The sequence below is a fragment of the Rattus norvegicus genome, chromosome Y, assembly GCF_021556685.1.
Source record: "Rattus norvegicus strain SHRSP/BbbUtx chromosome Y, alternate assembly SHRSP_T2T, whole genome shotgun sequence".
NCBI lineage: Eukaryota > Metazoa > Chordata > Mammalia > Rodentia > Muridae > Rattus > Rattus norvegicus.
In genome coordinates this window covers 47101405-47121738 of record NC_141555.1, presented here as the reverse complement: position 1 = coordinate 47121738, position 20334 = coordinate 47101405, and positions in this window count along the sequence as shown.

Genomic DNA, 20334 nt, shown 5'->3' with positions numbered 1-20334 from the left:
AAACTCTCTGACATCCAGGAACCATAACAAGCAGGGAAGTCCAGCTGCTGAGAGGCTCCCAGCTCCTGATTCCCATATGAGGAACGCTCTGATCAATGTTATCTTTTCATCAAACCAACTAAGCCCCTACGCAAGACTCACTGAGCTCTACCATGGACAAGATATTTCTTCATTTTTTTATACAAAGACAGAAGGCCAGCTTCTTCTCCCCATCTCTGATATCTTCATCCTCTTTCTTCTCCCTCCCAAATGGCTGTTTGCTCTGAAACAAAGGCCATTTAGTAAACCCTAGAGATAATGAATGAATATCTGAGAGGCAATTGCTTTCACGACAACACCTGTAACATCACAGAAGAAGCTAGAGCCCTCCAGGATACAAGAGATTTTCCAGGAGGGCCTAATGATGATGTCACTGAGACCTGCCATGGCCTACCTGCTAAACATCTTGAGCAGGTATTTTGACTGAAGGCATCCGAAAATTAAAAAAAAAATACTAAATGTATGACATCGCAGTTGTGATGATCATTTATTAATTAGACCCGTTACCATAGAGATGTCTTATTCAGGGGAATGTATGGATGATAAAGCAGTAAATGGCTCTGAATTAAGAACCAGATGCCTGGTAAAGTTTCACGTTATTCACCCCCATGTTGTATGGGCCCTGAGCAAGAAGTGGGGGACTAGTGGGCAGGTTGTTGATTTCACAGAGAATGGTAGAAATAGAAACCAACTGGGGTAGGTAATATTATTATTGAAGAGAAAGGTTTATGACTTTCATGGTGTATGTCTGATAACACAAATATGTCCATAAATCATTATTTTAATGTATTTGAGAATATTCATGTTAATATGCAATGAAGTTAAAGTTGGGTTTTATGTCTTAATTCATTAATTTAAATTACATTTTTATATGATAGGGGAATATATATTAATGTATGATATACATTAATTTTGTAATGTTCTAGATTTTTTTATGTACAATATAAACCTGACGTCTGTCTTAGACATATCCTGCCATGCTGTCCAATGTAGGTAGTTATAATATACATTGTTACTGGCAATTCATAGATTTCTGTGGACCCAAGACAGGTAGCCTGGTCAAGCTGAATTACCAGAAAACTGCCAATTGTTTCTGAAAGAATGATCTTTCCTTCTCCTGTTCACTACCAACCTGTGATTCAAGGTAGCCATTTGATTCTTTTGCATGCTCACATCTTATTTATACTGTGAGGTCTCAGGTAGCAGGGCGTTGGGTATGTCACCAGGAGGTCAGATGGATCATGGGTTTTAGGGACACTTGTTGGGAATCCAGGTCAGTGATCTTGTTACCTTTAGTCACAAGGCAGATATCTCTTTGATGTTCATAGTAGTAAGCCTAGCAGATCATAGGGGAATCCAAATATTCTCTTGGAGAGCCAAGACCTTCTCTAAATTCTTAATGTCCTTTACTCAGCAAAAAGGATAATTTTGTCTCTGTATTATAAAAAAGACATGTGGAGTATCCAAAGCATAATGTCTGTGGATGTACAAGATGACAGGTTTCCTTTTTCCTTATTTGACATCTTGAGTCAGAGTGTTAAATCTTTTCTCTTCTCTGGGCCTAGGTACCTGGCCCTAAGGCTTCCATCAAATAATTTCAATAACAGTAACTATTGAAGCTACTCGATACCTTGCTCAATGTTTAATGAAAATACTACCAACTGTGCTGACTATTGCATTAGTGTCTTTCATGGGATGGGGTTTGGCAGTAATCCATTAGGTCTGTCTAGATAAATTGGACCATTGTTGTTACCTCGGGACAGTCAGTGATGAGCATCTGTGGGTCTACACCACACAACAGGGTAACAGGATTTATGTCAAGTGGGTTTTCTTAACTACACTCCAGGATGGTGCAGGAATAGTATCTGTTAGTGTGCAACAGGGACATATAGAAGCCAGGGTCTCATGAATACACTTGGGAGGAAATATGGAGGCAAATTTTAAAACAGGGGCAGAAGGAACACCCATTCAGTGCCTGCCCCACATGTGGCCCATATATATACAGCCACCAAACTAGATAAGATGGATGAAGCAGCAAAGAAGTGCAGGCTGACAGGAATTGGATATAGATCTCACTGAGAGACACAGCCAGAATACAGGAAATGCATAGGCGACTGCCAGCAGCAAACCACTGAACTGAAAACGGGGCCCCAGTTGAAGGAATCAGAGAAAGCACTGAAAGAGCTGGAAGGGGCTCAAGACCCCATATGAACAACAATGCCAAACAACTAGAGCTTCCAGGGACTAAGCCAATACCTAAAGACTATACTTGGACTAACCCTGGCTCCAAACTCATAGGTACAATGAATAGCCTAGTAAGAGCACCAGTGGAAGGGAAAGCCCTTGATCCTGCCAAGACTGAACCCCCAGTGAATGTGATTGTTGGGGGAGGGTGGTAATGGGGGTAGGTTGGCAAGGGGAACACAAATATAGAAAGGGAGGGGGAAGGGTTGGGGGATGTTAGCCCGGAAACCAGGAAGGGGAATAGCAATCGAAATGTAAATAAGAAATAATCAAGTTAATATAGATGAGAAAAATAATACAAGCCAGATTGTGGTGTTCCTTGTAGAAAGGCTTCAACTCTCCTGGCTGATAGGAGTATAAAATGCTGACCCAGAATTAACTTCCTTTCTTCTTTCACAGAAGAGGGGCAGCTAATAAAGCCTTTAGACAAGTGATCATTCCTGAGCCTACAAGGTCCAGTTGTTTAGACAGATGCACACAAGGTGTTTTCACGGCCCTAAAAGGTTTATGTAAATCCTTCATGCAGTGTCTTTTCATGTGTTTCGTGAAAAAAAAAAGATGAAAACATTCTGAGGAACCTTGAAATTCTAGGACTTAAACCACAATGAACTATCAAGTATCAAACTCCATACCATCTGTCTCCACGCAGATTAGGTTCTAGTATCCCCATGTGCTCTGGGGTATCTAGGATTTGCTGTTTCTCCAAAACCCTGGTATCCAGGCAGAGCAATACCCACACACACGAATAATCTCTCAAACCTGTCTAGTATTTCCAGAGTTGAGAACAGTGGGATTACAGCAACCATTCTATGATACAGGTTCCTTTTGTCTCCCCCAGATTTTTGTCAATATTGTTGTCCTCCTAATATAGAAATGTGAACATTCCTAGCTCACCCTTGCTAGCTAAGTGATTATAACTCTTGGACCAGTGCCTCAGTGTCCCTTGTTCAATTATTTTGAGCTTCAGGAGAGAGGAGGAGGTTATCTCTCTGTTGTAAGGGTGTCGACCTGTGAAACTTCTGAGGCCATCAACAGACAGGACTGAAGAATTTTGAAATCCATGAAAGAATAGGGTCTAAGGTATTTGCCCACTTTTAACTCCTTATGTAATGGTCATTCAAATTTTAATTTTATCTCCTTTGCAAAAAGCACCTGAAGAATACATCTTCCAAGAACAAGAAAATCTACATACTTTACTGGAGATTCAGACTTCTGAGTGTATATGAGATCGGAACTATGGGGTTGGTAGTCTCTACCCTCTATTGCCAGTCCCTCATATCTTGGATAGTTCATATGATAAATAGCCCAGTTTCTTCTCAGGTAATGACAACAACTCCAGTGAGACTGTGAGGATATCAGGATGCCCATCTCTTTCAGCTGGTAATATAGACTGTATCTCTCCCTTTGCTTCCAGAGTGTGCATTATTTAATCTACATATGCACAAATGATCTGGTTAGTTGAATAATTATGGGATTATGTTTTAGGGACAGGTCTGGGAAGATAGATTATCCCAATATACCTAGGATTCTTCACTACTAACCTGAAACTACAAGTGTGAGTTTTAGTCCAACTATCTTTTTAATACGGTTCTGGACTTTCACAAAGAAGATATTCTTTTGGTAAACAGAAAAAAGGTTAACTTTGTTAGTATATGTAAGTCGAACTGTGTCTAATTTTTCAAAAAGATGATGCTTGCTTTCTGTTTATGCAAGAGGCCTCTTGCCAGAAGGAAACAGGAAGAAGGGGGGGGGCAATCAGACATGATTAATAACAGGTGAGTTATTATCCCCTTGCCTATGTCAATGGCATGTTTGCTGCTTCAGAGACATTAAGGGAGTTTTCCTTTTGCTACCGTGAATGTACCTTTTGATCAGGTAATTGTCACAGTACATTATTGAAGACTGAATATGTAGATCCAGTGACCATTATGAAATCAATTGCTTTGTCACAATTTTAAGTTTTACTATAGATTCTTGGAATACAGTAGCCTGGGTGCCATCACTGTCCTAACTGTAGGACTTGCTGTACCTTTTACTTCCAATTACAGCACTTATTTTCCAATGTTCACTTTATTTTCAAGAGGTATATTGTTCTTTCTCCATGGGTTGCTTGCTCGCTTCTAGCCCTTTTCATGTTTGTTTTAACAGACTTGATTATTATTCAGATTTACTCTTCGGCTTACCGCTGATGGCCTTCTTCTTCTTCTTTTTTTTTTTTTTTTTTTGTACATTTAGTTTATTGTAAAAAGTGATGGAGGGGGAGAAAATAAATGATACAAAATATTCATAATATTAACATATAAATGTTCCGTTATTATTTCACTTTTGGTACATCCACATTGTTTATGTTGTCTACAATGACAACAAAGAAGCAAATTCAAAAATCTAATAGCATTAGATATCAGCATTCAGTTTTCATATTCTACATGATCTTTGAAGAATCTGCTCCCATGCTCCTCAAAATCATTTTGTTCACTCCAGTCCCATGAATGATGAAATCATTCATGGCAATTGTAACAACAGAAGAGTGAGACAAGAAGGAAAAAAATGCATGACCCCTGTGTTATCCCTTACATCATTGTCCTGGACTCAACAACCTATCACATCCTTCAGCATTTACCATCCATATCAAGTCACACAACTACATTTGAAAGCTGAGGTTAAACTTCCCATGTATAAGCAATGATGGCATATGACACAGCCCATCCTTCCATGTGAAAAACATGCAGGTTTACTCCTTTTCTGCATAAAATCACACTCAACAGTTCTTTCCTTAGCTTTTATTTGCCTATGAATTCTTTTTAGGAAAAGACATTAAACTACCACATTCAGCATGCTCCTTTGAGAATTTTTTGTCTTCCTCTGCAGAATGTTTAAGAAACCTTTTCTATCTTAAAAGTTTGGTCAATAAAATTGCCATTATTTCTTTCATTAAAAATCCCAGTCACCTATTCTTATTATTGTTTATTACTATTTTATTAATACTTATTAGTATATACTTTAGAAGTAAGTCCTACCAAGCTCTTGAAGACTTTTATCCTAACAAGACTTAAAGCTATATGTTATACAACAAGCCATTTCAGGACTTAGCACCTTAAACTACTGAACACTTTCTGACAGCCTCGGGTACAAAGCAGGACAACAACTGTAATGTCTCTACCCCCGTTAGCTTCATCTGTTCTGAGGTCTGTTGCTAAAAGCGATTGGAAGGTCAGACAGGATGCAAGCAGAAGTAAAATAAACTTACTTATTTGACAAAGGAGATTCAGTGACAGTTATCAAAATAAAAACAAAGAAAAACCTGCTTATTCTGCTTCCCAACATAGAGTGGATGGAAAAAAATAGCTTTTTAAAAATATCATATATGTTTTTAATTTCTTTTTTTTAGCATGCCATTTCATTTCTTTTCTTTTTTATTAACTTGAGTATTTCTTATTTACATTTACAGTGCTATTCCCTTTCCTGGTTTCCGAGCCAACATTCACCTAACTCCTCCCCTCCCCTTCTATATGGGTGTTCCACTCTCCATCCTCCCCCCATTGCCGCCCTCCCCACAACAATCATATTCACTGGGGGTTCAGTCTTAGCAGGACCCAGGGCTTCCCCTTACACTGGTGATCTTACTAGGATATTCAATGCTAGCTATGAAATGAGAGTCCAGGGTCAGTCCATGTATAGTCTTTAGGTAGTGGCTTAGTCCCTGGAAGCTCAGCTTGGTTGGCATTTTTGTTCATATGATGTGTTGAGCCCCTTCAAGCTTTCCAGTTCTTTCTCTGATTCCTTCAACGGGGGTCCTGTTATCAGTTCAGTGGTTTGCTACTGGCCTCAGCCTCTGTATTTGCTGTATTCTGGCTGTGTATCTCAGGAGAGATCTGCATCCACCTCCTGTCAGCCTGCACTTCTTTGCTTCATCAATCTTGTATAATTGGGTGGCTGTATATGTAAGGGCCACATGTAGGGCAGGCTCTGAATGGGTGTTCCTTCTGTGTCTGTTTTAATCTTTTCCTCTCTATTCCCTGCCAAGGGTATTCTTATTCACCTTTTAAAGAAGGAGTGTAGCATTAATATTTTGATCATCCATCTTGCGTTTCATGTGTTCTATGCATCTAGGGTAATTCAAGCAGTTGGGCTAATAGCCACTTATCATGTGCATACCATGTGTGTTTTTATGTGATTGGGTTACCTCACTCAGGATGATGTTTTCAAGCTCCAACCATTTGTCTATGAATTTCATAAAGGCATTGTTTTTGACATCTGAGTAATACTCCATTGAGTAAATGTACCAGATTTTCTGTATCCATTCCTCTGTTGAAGGGCATCTGGGTTCTCTCCAGCTTCTGGCTATTATAAATAAGGGGGTGATGAACATAGTGGAGCATGTGTCTTTTTTATATGTTGGGGCATCTTTTGGGTATATGCCGAAGAGAGGTATAGCTGGATCCTCAGGTAGTTCAATGTGCAATTTTGCGAGGAATCTCCAGACTGATTTCCAGAATGGTTGTACCAGTTTGCACTCCCACCAATAGTGGAGGAGTGTTCCTCTTTCTCCACATCCTCGCCAGCATTTATTGTCACCTGAGTTTTTGATCTTAGCCATTCTTACTGGTTTGAGTGAAATCTCAGGGTTGTTTGGATTTGCATTTCCCTTATGACTTAAGATGTTGAACATTTCTTTAGGTGTTTCTCAGCCATTCGGCATTCTTCAGCTGTGAATTCTTTGTTTAGTTTTGACCCCATTTTTAATAGGGTTATTTGTCTCCCTGTGGTCTAACTTCTTGGGTTTTTTTGTATCTTTTGGATATAAGCCCTCTATCTGTTGTTGGATTGGTAAATATCTTTTCCCAATCTCGTGGTTGCCATTTTGTCCTAACAACAGTTTCCTTTCCCTTCCAGAAGCTTTGCAGTTTTATGAGACCCCATTTGTCAATTCTTGATCTTAGAGCATAAGCCATTGGTGTTTTGTTCAGGAAATTTTTTCCAGTGCCCATGTGTTTGAGATACTGGCCTAGTTTTTCTTCTATTAGTTTGACTGTATCTGGTTTGATTTGGAGGTCCTTAATCCACTTAGCATTAAGCTTTGCACACGGTGATAAGCATGCAACAATTTGCACTCTTCTACATGCTGACCTCCAGTTGAACCAGCACCATTTCCTGAAAATGCTCTTTTTTCCATTGAATGGTTTTGGCTCCTTTGTCAAAATTAAAGTGCCCATAGGTGTGTGGGTTCATTTCTGGGAGCTGCCTTATGTATAATACCCAGGAGCTAGAAGAAACCATAATGGCATTCATCAGAGGAATGGATACAGAAAATGTAGTACATATAAACAATGGTGTACTACTCAACTCTCAAAACCAATTATCTCAAGAAAGCCAAAGACAAATTGGATGATCTAGAAAATATCATAATGATTGAGGTTACCCAATCACAAAATGGTATGAAATCACACATTTTATGAAATCACCAAAAGTGGATTTTGGCACAAAAGCTAAAATTACCAAAGATGCAGTTCACAGACAACTGGAAGCTCAATAAAATGATACACAAAATGTGCATGCTTTAATCCTTTTCAAAAGTGGACACAATAATATCTATGAATTTTGAGCAGAGACTGAGGAAATCCCATTCAGAGCATGCCGTACATGTGGCAAAAATATATACACATCAGTCACCAAAACTAGATAAGATTGATGGAGCTAAGAAGTGCATTGTGCCAGGGACTGTATATAGATCTTTCCTGTGAGACACAGCTAGAGCATATCAAATAAAGAAGTGAATTCTAGAGGCAAATCAGTGAACTGAAAACGGACAGTAGGGGAGTTATAGAAAAAGAGGAGTGGGGCCGGTTAGGGATCATATGTGCAGGTAATAGGGAAAGGAAATAACATTTGAAATGTAAATATAGAAATAGCCAATTAAAACAGGAATAAAATTTGCTAAAAAAATAAAAAGAAATAAAGAAATTTAAGAAAAGAACACTGCGAAGTATTCACAGCTATTGACTCAGAAATGTAAAAGTCATTTTCATGGAATGATAGTCAGAGTAATACTAATGGAAAGACTGAGATGATGAAGACTGAACTAGAAACACTTCTCTCTCCCAGATATCAGTGTCAGACAAAAACTGCACTATAGGCATCCAGAGCATGGTGGAGTTTACTCTGAGGCGAGGACTCAATACTTGTCTTTCCATTCTTCCTTAGTACCATTTTCTTCTTGACAAAAAGAATAAGGCTATGAGCTCTCAGCAAAACAACTGTGCCCTGCCCATCACTTGGTTTTGGAATAAAAAAAAAATAATGATATAAACTCTCTGACTTCCAGGAATGATATGAACAGGTAAGTCCAGATGTTCTGAAAGGCTCCCAGCTCCTGATTCCCATATGTGGAAGATTCACATCAAATCTAACTCCTCAGAGATGCCACTCAATCCCTACTAAGGACTCTGAGCTATCCCAAGGATCATGTACATCTTCCTTTTTTTATACAAATATAGAAGGCCAGCTTCCTTCTCCACATCACTGAAATCTTTATCCTCTTTGTTCTCCCTCCCATATGGCTGTTTACCGTGAATTAGAGGCCAATTAGTAAACCCTAGAGGTACTGCAAGAATATCAGTGAGGCAGTTGCTGCCACAACAACACTTGTGACGTCACAGAAGCAGCTAGGGGAGTCCAGGTTACAAGAGATACTTGCAGTAGGGCCTAATCATGATGTCACTGGGAACTGCCATTTCCTACCTGCTAAACAGATTTCCCTACATTGACCAGATTTTGAGTGCCCTTTCCAGGTACGTCTCCTGTGACACAGTGGAAACCTTTGCATAGTCCATCATTCTAAAACTGTTGAAATCTCTTTTCTTCATTAGTGGTTACATGCTTTGAATGGGGAAAGTTAGCCATGGGTTTGGCATGGGTATAAAAAATTTAAGAAAATGGAGTGCAGGGGATTCTTCTAATTTTTTCCCAGGTTCATTCCTGTGACATACATAAAAATTTTGTAGGTTTTCTCTGTTTCCCAAAGGCCAGTATTCTCCCTACAGACCTTTAATTGAATGAATATTGTGTTTCAATTTCTTATTGTACATTCCTTGATAGGGAACTTTATAAATATTCCTGAATGTTTACTCAAATATTCTGTTTTAAAATTCCATTTTTTGCAATGATTTTGGCCCAAAGATAGAGTGAATATAACTGTGTACATATTGTGTACCTACTTCAAATGATAAACTCCCAAATCCTTATTTTATCCAATAATCACAGACATCAGTAAAGCAAAGGACAATATCAACTCTAGAATGTGGTTCTGTAGTCCCAAAAGATAATCCATTCTCTAATATCTCCCTTCCTTATTAACAAGGTTCTGACATGAGGGTTGAGGGTTTTTTAACCTGATTCTTTGTTCAGGCCAAACATAAGGTTCAGGAGGATGGACAGTGAGAGGAATGTCTTGAGGTCCAGGGAAAACTTAACTTCAATAGTTTCATAAGTAGAGAATGGAATCTATTTGGCATTGTCATTTGTGGATTCTACATTCTTGACCCAGTTGTGCATAATCCATGTTAAAATTCCACCTAACCTCATAGGTGTAGGAGACACCAAAATTACATAAGATTGATGAAGCAAAGAGTTGCATGCTGCCAAGAAATGGAGAAAGATCTTTCCAGAGAGTCATAGTTAGAGCATGTTAAATACAGAAGTGAATGTTAGTGGCAAACTGGTGAAAAGAAAGCAGGTCTCTTCTTGGTAGATATTTAGAAAGGATTACAAGAGCTGAAGGGACTTTCAACCCCATAAAAACAACTATTCCAACAAACCAGAGCTTTCTGATACTAAACCAATATTCAAAGGCTGTCCATGGAAAGTCCTATGGCTCCAACAGCATATGTGGCAGAGGATGGATTCCTTGGGCACCAATGGAAGTAGAAGCCCTTGGTCCTTCTCAGGTTTGGTGCCCAGTTCAAGGAAATTTCAAGGTGCAGTAAGGAGGGTTGTAAAAGAAGGGGAGTCGGTCCAGTTACGACCTTATGGAGAGGAAATTTGGAAAGAAAATAGCATTTGAAATGTAAATATAGAAATAGCCAATAAAATAAGCAAACATTTAGTAAAAAAAAATGGAAGAAATGAAAAAAGAAACTGCTAGCCAATCTCACCAATTGATTCAGAAATATAAAGAGTAACTGTCAGGGAATGGTAATCAGAATAATAATGGTGAAAAGACTGATATGATTAAGAGTCGAATAGAAGCAGTTCTCTCTCCCAGATATCAGTGTCAGACACAAACTGAACTATTGGAATCCAAAGCGTGGAGGAGTTTACCCTGAGATGAGGACATAGTACTTGTCTTTCACTTCTTCCTTAGGACATTTTTCTTCTGGGCTAAAAGAATAAAAGCCATGAGCTGTCAGGAAAACAACTGTGACCTTCCCAACACTTGGGTTTTGGGATAAAGAAATTAATGATATAAACTCTCTGATTTCCAGGAACTGTAAGAACAGGGAAGTCCAGATGCTTCTGAGGTGACCCCAGCTCCTAATTCCCATTTGTAGACGGCTCAGATCAAGACAATCTCTTCATGAAACAACTCAACAACTACTAAGGACTCAGAGAGCCTTCCCAAGGACCTTTTTTGTACCAAGACAGAAGGTCATCTTTCTTCTCCCCTTCTCTGATATCTTCATCCTATTTGTCCTCCCTCCCAAATGGCTCTTTACACTGAATTATAGGCCAATTAGTAAACCATAGATATATGGAATGAATATCTGAGAGGCAGTTGCTGTCAGGACAACACTTGTGACAACACAGAAGAAGATAGGGCTCTCCAGGATACAAGAGATATATTACGGGGGTACTAAGGATGATGTCACTGAGAACTGCCATGGACTACCTGCTAAGCAGATTTCCTTACATTGACCAGATTTGACGGTGCCCTTTCTAGGAGAGTCTCCTATGACACAGTGGAAACCTTTTGTACTCCATCTCTCTAACCCTAGAAAATTCTCTTTGCTGCATTAGTGTTTACATGGTCTGAATGGACAAAATTAATCGGGACTTGGCATGGGTAGAAAAGATCTAGGAAGATGGAGTGGAGGAGATTCTTCTTGATAATAATTTTGCTCCCTGGTCCATTCCTGTGACATACAGTTCAATTTCCTAGTTTTTCTCTGTTTCCCAAAGGCCATTATTTACATACAGACCTTTAATTGAGTGAATATTGTATTTCATTTTCTAATTCTTCATTCCTAGATAGGGCACTTTGTATTCATTCCTGAAAGTGTACTCAAAAATTCTCTTTTACAATTGCATTTTTGTAATGATTTTGGCAACAAAGAGGGCTGAAGTATAGAGTGCAGAGAACAGTGTAAATATTTTGTACCTACTTCAAATGATAAACTCCAAATTCTTATTTTATCCAAAAATTATCATACATCAGTAAATCAAAGACAACATGTACTATACAATTCGTTTCTCTATTCCCATTTGATATCATTTCTGCAATATCTTCCTTCTTGTGTTCCCATGGCCACACTTGAGGATTTTGGATATTTTACAATGATTCTTTTTTCGGGCCAAACATAAGACTTAGGTGGATGGGCAGGGAAAGAAATGTTTTGAGTTCAACTGAAACCTCAATTTCAATAAGTTCATAAGGACAGGAGGGACCTTTGCATCTGTAGATTCTACATTCTTGTTCTAGATGCGCAGAATCAATGGTAAATTCCATCTAACCTCACATAGGAGCCAAATATAATATATATATATATATATATATAATATATATATATATAATAGATAGATAGATAGATAGATAGATAGATAGATAGATAGATAGATAGATAGATAGATCTGCCACCAAAATTAGATAAGATTGTTGAAGTTAAGAAGTGCCAGAAAGAGGATATAGACATTTCCTGAGAAACACAGCTAGAATATGTCAATTACATAAGTGAATGCTTGTGGCAAACCAGTTACTTGTAAATGGAACTCTTGTTGATAATTTTTGAGAAAGCATTACAAGAGGTAAAGGTGTTTGCAAACCCATAAGAAAAACAATGCCAATGAACCAGAGCTTTCTAGTACTAAACCAATATTCAACGAATGTACATGGACATACGTATGGCTCCCACTGCATATGTAGTACCAGATGGCCTTCTTGGGAACCAAGAGAAGTAGAAGCTCTTGTTCCTCCCTATATTTGATTCCCAGTTCATGGGAATGCAAAGGAGTAGTAAGGGGATTATAGTACAATGTGAGGGGGACTGGTTAGGGCTCTTAGAGACAGGAAATTGGAAAAGGAAATAACATTTGAAATGTAAATATATAAATATCAAATTTAAAAAAGCTATATATTTTGCTAAAAAGAAAGAATGAAAGAAATAAAAGAAAAGAAAACTGCCAGTTAATTACACCCTTTGACTCAGAAATCTAAAGGGTCACTGTCAGGGAATGGTAGTCAGAGTAATACTAGTTCAAAGACGAAGATGGTGAAATCTCAAATAGAAGCAATTTTCTCTCCCAGATATCAGTGTCAGACACAATCTGCACTATAGGAATCCAAAGCACGGAGTAATTTACTCTGAGCTGAGGACACAATACTTGTCTTTCCCTTCTTCCTTAGGACCAAAACCATCAGCTTTAAAGAAAACTGTGCCCTTCCCAACACTTGGCTTTGGAAAAAAGACATGAATGATATAAATTCTATGCCTTCCAGGAACCATAACTAGCAGGGAAGTCCAGATGCATCTGAGAGGCTCCCATCTCCTGATTACCATATTTGGAAGGCTCCAATCAATACTATCTTTTCAGCAAACCTTCTCAACCACTACCCAGAAATGACTGAGATTTCCCATGGACCACATATTTCTTCTTTTTTTTTATAAAAAAGCAGAAGGCCAGCTTCCTTCTTCCCATCTCTGATCTCTTCATCCTCTTTTTTCTCCTTCCCAAAGGCTGTTTATGCTGAATTAGAGGCCAATTAGTAAACCCTAGAGGTACTGAAGGACTACTGGAGAGGCAACTTCTGTCAGGACAATACTTGTTACATCACAGAAGAAACCAGGGCTCTCCAGGATACAACAGATTTTTTTTTAGATAGGCCTAATGATGATGTCACTGAGAATTGCCATGGCCTACCTGCTAAAGTGTTTACCTTTCAATGACCAGATTCGAGGGTGCCCTTGCAAGGTTTGTCTCCTGTGACACAGTGGAAACCTTTTCATACTACATGTCTCTAAAGCTAGAAACTTCTCTTTGTTTCATTAGTGGTTACATGCTCTGAAAGGAAAAGATAATCAGGAGCTTGGCATGGGTAGAAAAGATCTCGGAACATGGAGTGGAAGAGATTCCTCTGGATAATAATTTTATTACCAGGTCCATTACTGTGACATACAGTTCAATATCCTAGGTTATCTCTGTTTCCCAAAGGCCAGCATTTTCCCTACAATCCTTTAATTGAATTCATATTTCATTACAGTTTCTCATTGTACAATCCTTGATAGGTGACTTTATATATTCCTGAATGTGAAGTGAAAAATTCTGTTTTCCAATTTCATGTTTTTTTTGCAATGATTTTGGCAACCCAAGGGTCCCACCTAATGTTGAATATAACAATGTAAATATTATGTACCTACTTCAAATGGTAAACTTCCAAATCCTTAGTTTATCCAAAAATTTGATGTCTGATATCCAGACATCAGAAAAGCTAAGGAAAACATGAAATACAGAATATGGTTCAGTAGTCCCATTAGACATCAGTTATCTAATATCTAACTTCCTGATCCTCTAGGGCCAGACGTGAAGGTTTTGGAGGTTTTACCATGGTTGTTACTTCAGGACAAACATAAAATTCAGGAGGATGTGCAGGGAGAGGAATGGCTTGATGTCCAGGGAAACTTCAACTTCAATAGGTTCATAAGAACAAGAGGGAGGTGTTTGGAATTGCCATTTGTGGATTCTACATTCTTGACCTAGGTGTACATAATCCATGTGAAAATTCCACCTATCCTCATAGCTGTAGGAGCCACCAAATGTATAGTTGGAACCAGATGTACATCTTTCCTGAGAGACACAGCTTGAGCAAGTCAAATACAGAAGAGAATGCTACTGGCAAACCAGTGAACCAAAAATGGATCTCTTGTTGGTAGATTTTGAGAAAGAATTACAAGAGCTTAAGGGGATTTCAATTCCATAAGAACAACAATGCCAGTGAACCAGAGCTTTCTGGTACTAAACCAATATTCAAAGACTGTACTTGGACAGACCTATGGCTCCAACTGCATATGTAGCAGAGGATGGCCTTGTTGGGAACCAATGGAAGGAGAAGTTCCTGGTCCAACCTAGGTTTAACTCTCAGTTCAAGGTAATATCAAGGTGCACTAAGGTAGGTTATAGAAGAATGTTAGGGGGACCAGTTACGGGTCTTATGGACATGAAACTGGGAAAGAAAATCAAATTTGAAATTCAAATATAGAAATATCCAAGTAAAAAAGCAATAAAATTTGCTAAAAATTAAAAAAAATGAAATAAATTAAAGAAAAGACATCTGTCAGCTAATTACACATATTGACTCATTAATCTAAAGGGTAACTGTCAGGAAATGGTAATCAGAGTAATACTAGTGGAAAGACTGAGATGATGAAGTCTCAACTAGAATCTCTTCTCTCCCAGATATCAGTGTCAGACACAAACTGCACTATAGGTATCCAAAGCATGGTGGCGTTTACACTGAGCTGAGAAGACAATACTTGTCTATCCTTTGTTTCTTCGGACCTTTTTCTTCAGGGCAAAAAGAGTGAAAGCCATGAGCTCTCACTAGAACAACTGTGCCCTTCCCAACAACTGACTTTTGGAATGAAGAAAATGATTATATAAACTCTCTGAATTCAAGAAATCATATCAAGCAGGGAAGTCCAGATGATACTGAGAGAATCCCAGCTCTGGATTCCCATGTGTGTAAGGCTCAGATCAAGGCTATCTCTTCAGATAACCCACTCAACGCCTACCCAAGACTCACTGAGCTTTCCCATGGACCATTTATTTCTTCCTTTTTTTATACAAAGAGAGAAGGCCAGCTTCCTTCTCTTTTATCTCCCTAACAAATGGCTGTTTAGCCAGAATAAGAGGTCAATGAGTTAACCCTAGAGGTCCTCAAAGAATATCCAAGAGGCAGTTGCTGTCACCATGACACTTGTGACATCACAGAAAAGCTAGGGCTCTTCAGGATACAAGAGATTTTTCAGGGAGGACCTAATGATTATGTCACTGAGAACTGCCATGATCTAACTGTTGAATAGCTTTCTTTACATTGACCAGATTTGAGGGTTCCCTTTCCAAGAGTGTCTCCTGTGACACACTGGAAACCTTTAATACTATATATCTCTAATGCTGGAGACTTCTCTTTGCTTCATTAGTACGTACATGTTCGGAATAGAGAATGTTGGTCAGGGGCTTGGCATGGGTATAAAGATCTAGGAACATGGGGTGGAGGAGATTCTTCTGGATAATATTTCCACTCCCAGTTCCATTCCTGTGACATACAGTTCAAGTTCCTAGGTTTTCTCTGTTTCCCAAAGTCCAATATTTTCCTTCCAGACCTTTAGTTGAATGAATATTGTATTACATTTTCTTATTATACACTCTTTGAAAGGAGACTTTATATATATTACTGAATGTGTACTCAAATATTCTGTTTTCCAATTTTAATTTTTGCAATGATATTGGCAACAAAGTTGGCCCAGCTAAAGCATGAATATAACAGTATAAATATTGTATACCTACTTCAAATGATAAACCCCCAAATCCTTAATTTAAACAAAAATTACCAGCCATCAGTAAAGCAAAGGAGAATATGGACCCTACAATGCAGTTCAAAATTTCTTTTAGGCTTGAAAAATTTTGCGGAGAAGGTTTTGTGGGTGTATTTGTGTCTTTATCCCTCCACTGTTGGTCTCTCCGGGCAATGGGAGTTGGCCTCTTAATGTTCCATATCACCAATGTAAGTCACAGCTTAGGTGACCCCATTGATTCGTGGGTACCTCCATTATACCAGGTCTCTTTCTCTTCCTGGAGGTTTCTCCCACCTCCTCATCTCTTAAAGTTCAAGATTTCCTTTCTTTCTCATGACTATCGGGTCATATCTCCTGTCCTTTCCCACACAGCATCCATTCTCCTCTTCCTTCCATCTCCCATCTAGTTCCTTTCCTCAATCGGCCTCCTAGACTATTTTATTCCCCATTCTAAGTGAGAGTCAATCTTATGCACTTGGGCCATTCTTCTTGTTTATCTTCTTTGTACCTTTGAGCTTTGTGTTGGATGTCCTGTAGTTTATGGGTTATATTACTTATAATTGAGCAATTTCAACAACCCTGCTTGATCATATTTTAAAGTAGTATGTTAAAATTAAAAATTATAATTTAGTATGAGTGAATGTCATGAGGACCAAATTTAAGTAAAAAGAAACTTAAAACAAGATCAAATCACAGATTTTAAAAATTGACCAAATAATAAAAATTCTCTACTATCATAAGGAATTATAATATCACAGGCAATTTTTAAGTGGTACCATAAATTTGGCAGACAAATGATGTTTTTAACAAGTAATTATGGATAATATGACTAAGATCAAATAAGATAAATATATTGTTTTCATTCTGATATCACTTGCTGGCATTTTTCCTCAAACATGATGTTTATAGCATTAAACATTATGGTATTAGTTTTAAATTTTAATATTTATTTTAACATAACCTATAAAGTAACAGGTTGCCATATGTTATGTTTGTAGACATTCACCCTCATCCTTGCTTCCTCAGTTCTTTGTTTCCGCCTGCCCTATGTCCCTCACCACTTATACTAGTCTCTCTTCATTATTCTTACTTCTAGATTCATATCCCACAGGCTCAATATCTTCCATACCACACTGTTTAAAACCCTACTCTCTAATCTCTGCGACGTATACCAGTTAAATGAACTCAAACCACCCACAGCTTCACATAAATACAAGTATATTAAAAGGAGATTCTTTGATCTCTATGAAAAAGAACACATGGTATTTGCCTTTCTGAGTCTTTGTTACCTTACTCGGTTTAGTTTTCCTAGGGGAGAATGAAGTACCATTGTGTATATTGTCACATTCTTATGTATCTATGTATCAATGAACATTCATTATGATTCTCAATAAAACAGCAATAGATTTATTTTTGAAAAACGATGAGAAAGCTCAGATAGAAAAGTCAAGATTAATTACTGACAAACTAAGAAAAAATTTTCAAAGATAAAAATGACGAACATATTTGTGTTTATATTAACTGGAGCAGTGTGTGTTAAAGTTAATAAAGGATGTGGTATTTATTATATTTTTATACTAATAAAATGTAGAATATTCAATAATTTAGAGAATGCTTATAAAATTGTTCATCACCAAGTTATATTTCCACTAAAACTGTAATCTTTTTATAAACTATTTTGAATATATATATGTATATATACATATATATAACCTTCAAAATAAAGAATATTAAGAAATTACTGTTATAAAATTGAATAACAACAACAAAGACGAATTATATGAATAACCAACAGACTAGGAGATATTGCAAACCTCTCCAGTTAAATTAAGAGACTTAGAAAAAGTGATAGCATTTTAATAGAAAGGCACATGGCAAACAAGGTACAATAAAAAACTGAAACTATACTAAGATTGTTACTATTCATTCCTATGTGCTAAGGTTTCATCAACAATCATGGTACATGAAGAGAACGTATATGTCAGAAAAATTAATTCATGTTTAACATAGTAAATTTCTTCATTAAACCCAAGCAGACACTTCACTTATTCGTTGCTTAAAAAGTATGTACAAAGCACGGCTTTTGATTATAACACTAATATTTCAAAACTATCATTAAATATGCAAAGATCTTAACACAAAAACCATAGTTTTCATAGCAACCATACAAACTTAAGAAGGAAAAGAAAACATTTTTAAGTACATAGATATGCGTAATGAAGTCCCCACCTTACCAGTAACAGATGGGTCAAATTTATTGTTCTAAGTATTACATAGAATACTCTATCCCAGTTCATTGTTCCTTAGCATATGTTTTTCCTCATCTTTCTCCGTTTCTTATCTTCTGAAAGCAGGTGGTATTTCTCATAAAATTAGTTCAAATCATCCAATCTTCACTCCAACAAAAAGAAGGTGTTGACATTAGAGGAAAACCAATTAAAGGGTATCATTCTTTATTGTGCAAAATTTTATATATGATTTTGTATGATTAATATGCTTCTACACCTTAGTGATGACAATTCAAGATTGGCATGAAATCCATCATTCTTAATTCACAATGTAAAAGCCCTTTAGCTAATCACAGAAAAGCCTTCAAAGTGTATTTACATAGGTTTATTTAGTAAAAATTCAACTTATAGTTTAAGGGGAATAGTGATGTAAAACATCTTTTCTTACATTTTCGTTGCCTTCACATTATTTTATAGCTAAGAGATTTCATTAGAATCAAGAAAGAATTATTAACATCTTATTAAAATAAAATGAGAACTTTCTCTGTATAATACAGAACTTTTTCTTGAACATTTTTGTGACACTGTTTCTTTTATATCCCTGGCAGTACCAGAACTCTCTCTCTCTTTCACCTATCTCTCTCTCTCTCTCTCTCTCTCTCTCTCTCTCTCTCTCTCTCTCTCTCTCTCTCTCTCTCTCTGTAGACCAAGCTGGCCTTGAACTTAGAGTTCTGCCTTCTTCTGCTCCCCAGTGCTAAGCTTAAAGGCCTGTGCCACCACACCCCGTGCTTTTCTACATCTTTAACAAGCTCTTGTCTGATTATATTCCAAATCTTATGAAGTTAGCTCCCTAAAGTACCTAGAAGAAATTCAGAATGAAAAATATATTTTGCACACCTAAATCCCTCGTCCCAAGTTGCTGATTGATCTACACACGTAGCAAGCTCTCTGAAGGAACTGAAAGCCACAAATTTTTGCTTTCATTACAGGAATAAAGAAAAGGCCTGTTCACTGCACAATCTAATGATATCACGGAACAATTCTTCCAACACAACAAAGTGAAATCTGATAATGACTCCTCTACCTGAAGCCACAGTTTCTTTCCTTCTATTTGGTTGTGCTCACTGTCACCACCATTTCATTATAACCTAAGGTATTCTCTGCCCCAACAATCCATTTCTACTATATTGACATATTCAGTCATGTTCAGTTAAATTTAAGCACTGACCACACCAAAGTGAGGATTTATATAATATCCAACAGAAACATAGGAAGAAATGCTACAAAAATAAATTTATACTGAATAAATAATCAAAATGTGTTTTATTTGTTGTAACACAACATCTATCCATTTTAATTGTATTGATTGGTTCTGGGTATATTCTCAAGCCAAGAAAATTGTATTTAAGCCCGGAAAAATCTTGTGAGATTTAGTTCTCTCTTTTATATAGATTATGAAGACTAAACTTAGATATCAATGCTTAATAGAAAGCAATTTTACATGTTGTGTCATTTCACTGTTTCTCAGATTTTTTTGTATAATTGAAAGAGCATAGCTAAATCTTGTTATTTAATATTTTTCCCACTCCATTTCAATTTCTACTTTAACTCTGAGTAATAAGTCCAAATGGGATCTGATTACATATATTGGCCCCGTACGATTTTTTTAAAAATTATAAGGTAAAGTTTTATATGCTAGATAGAACACTTTTGACAGTACATTACACTGGAAATTTAGTTCATCCTTTTTCATTAGTTTTGTCTGAAAGACTATTATTTACAAATTTGTTTTAAAATTTTAGAAGTATTGTGTGTGTTTGTTTGTTTGTCTGTGAGTATGACTGTTTGAGTATACATACATACATACATGTATATCTTTGACAATTCAAATACAATAAGACCAGAGAAAGTAGTTTGAGTTTTATTGATAATTTATGGACACTGAATTTTTGTATGTGCTGTATATGTAACCTTGAAAATATGTACTGTATATTTTTTCAAAAACATTGTTTAAATATGTATACTACATGAAGCACACTAAT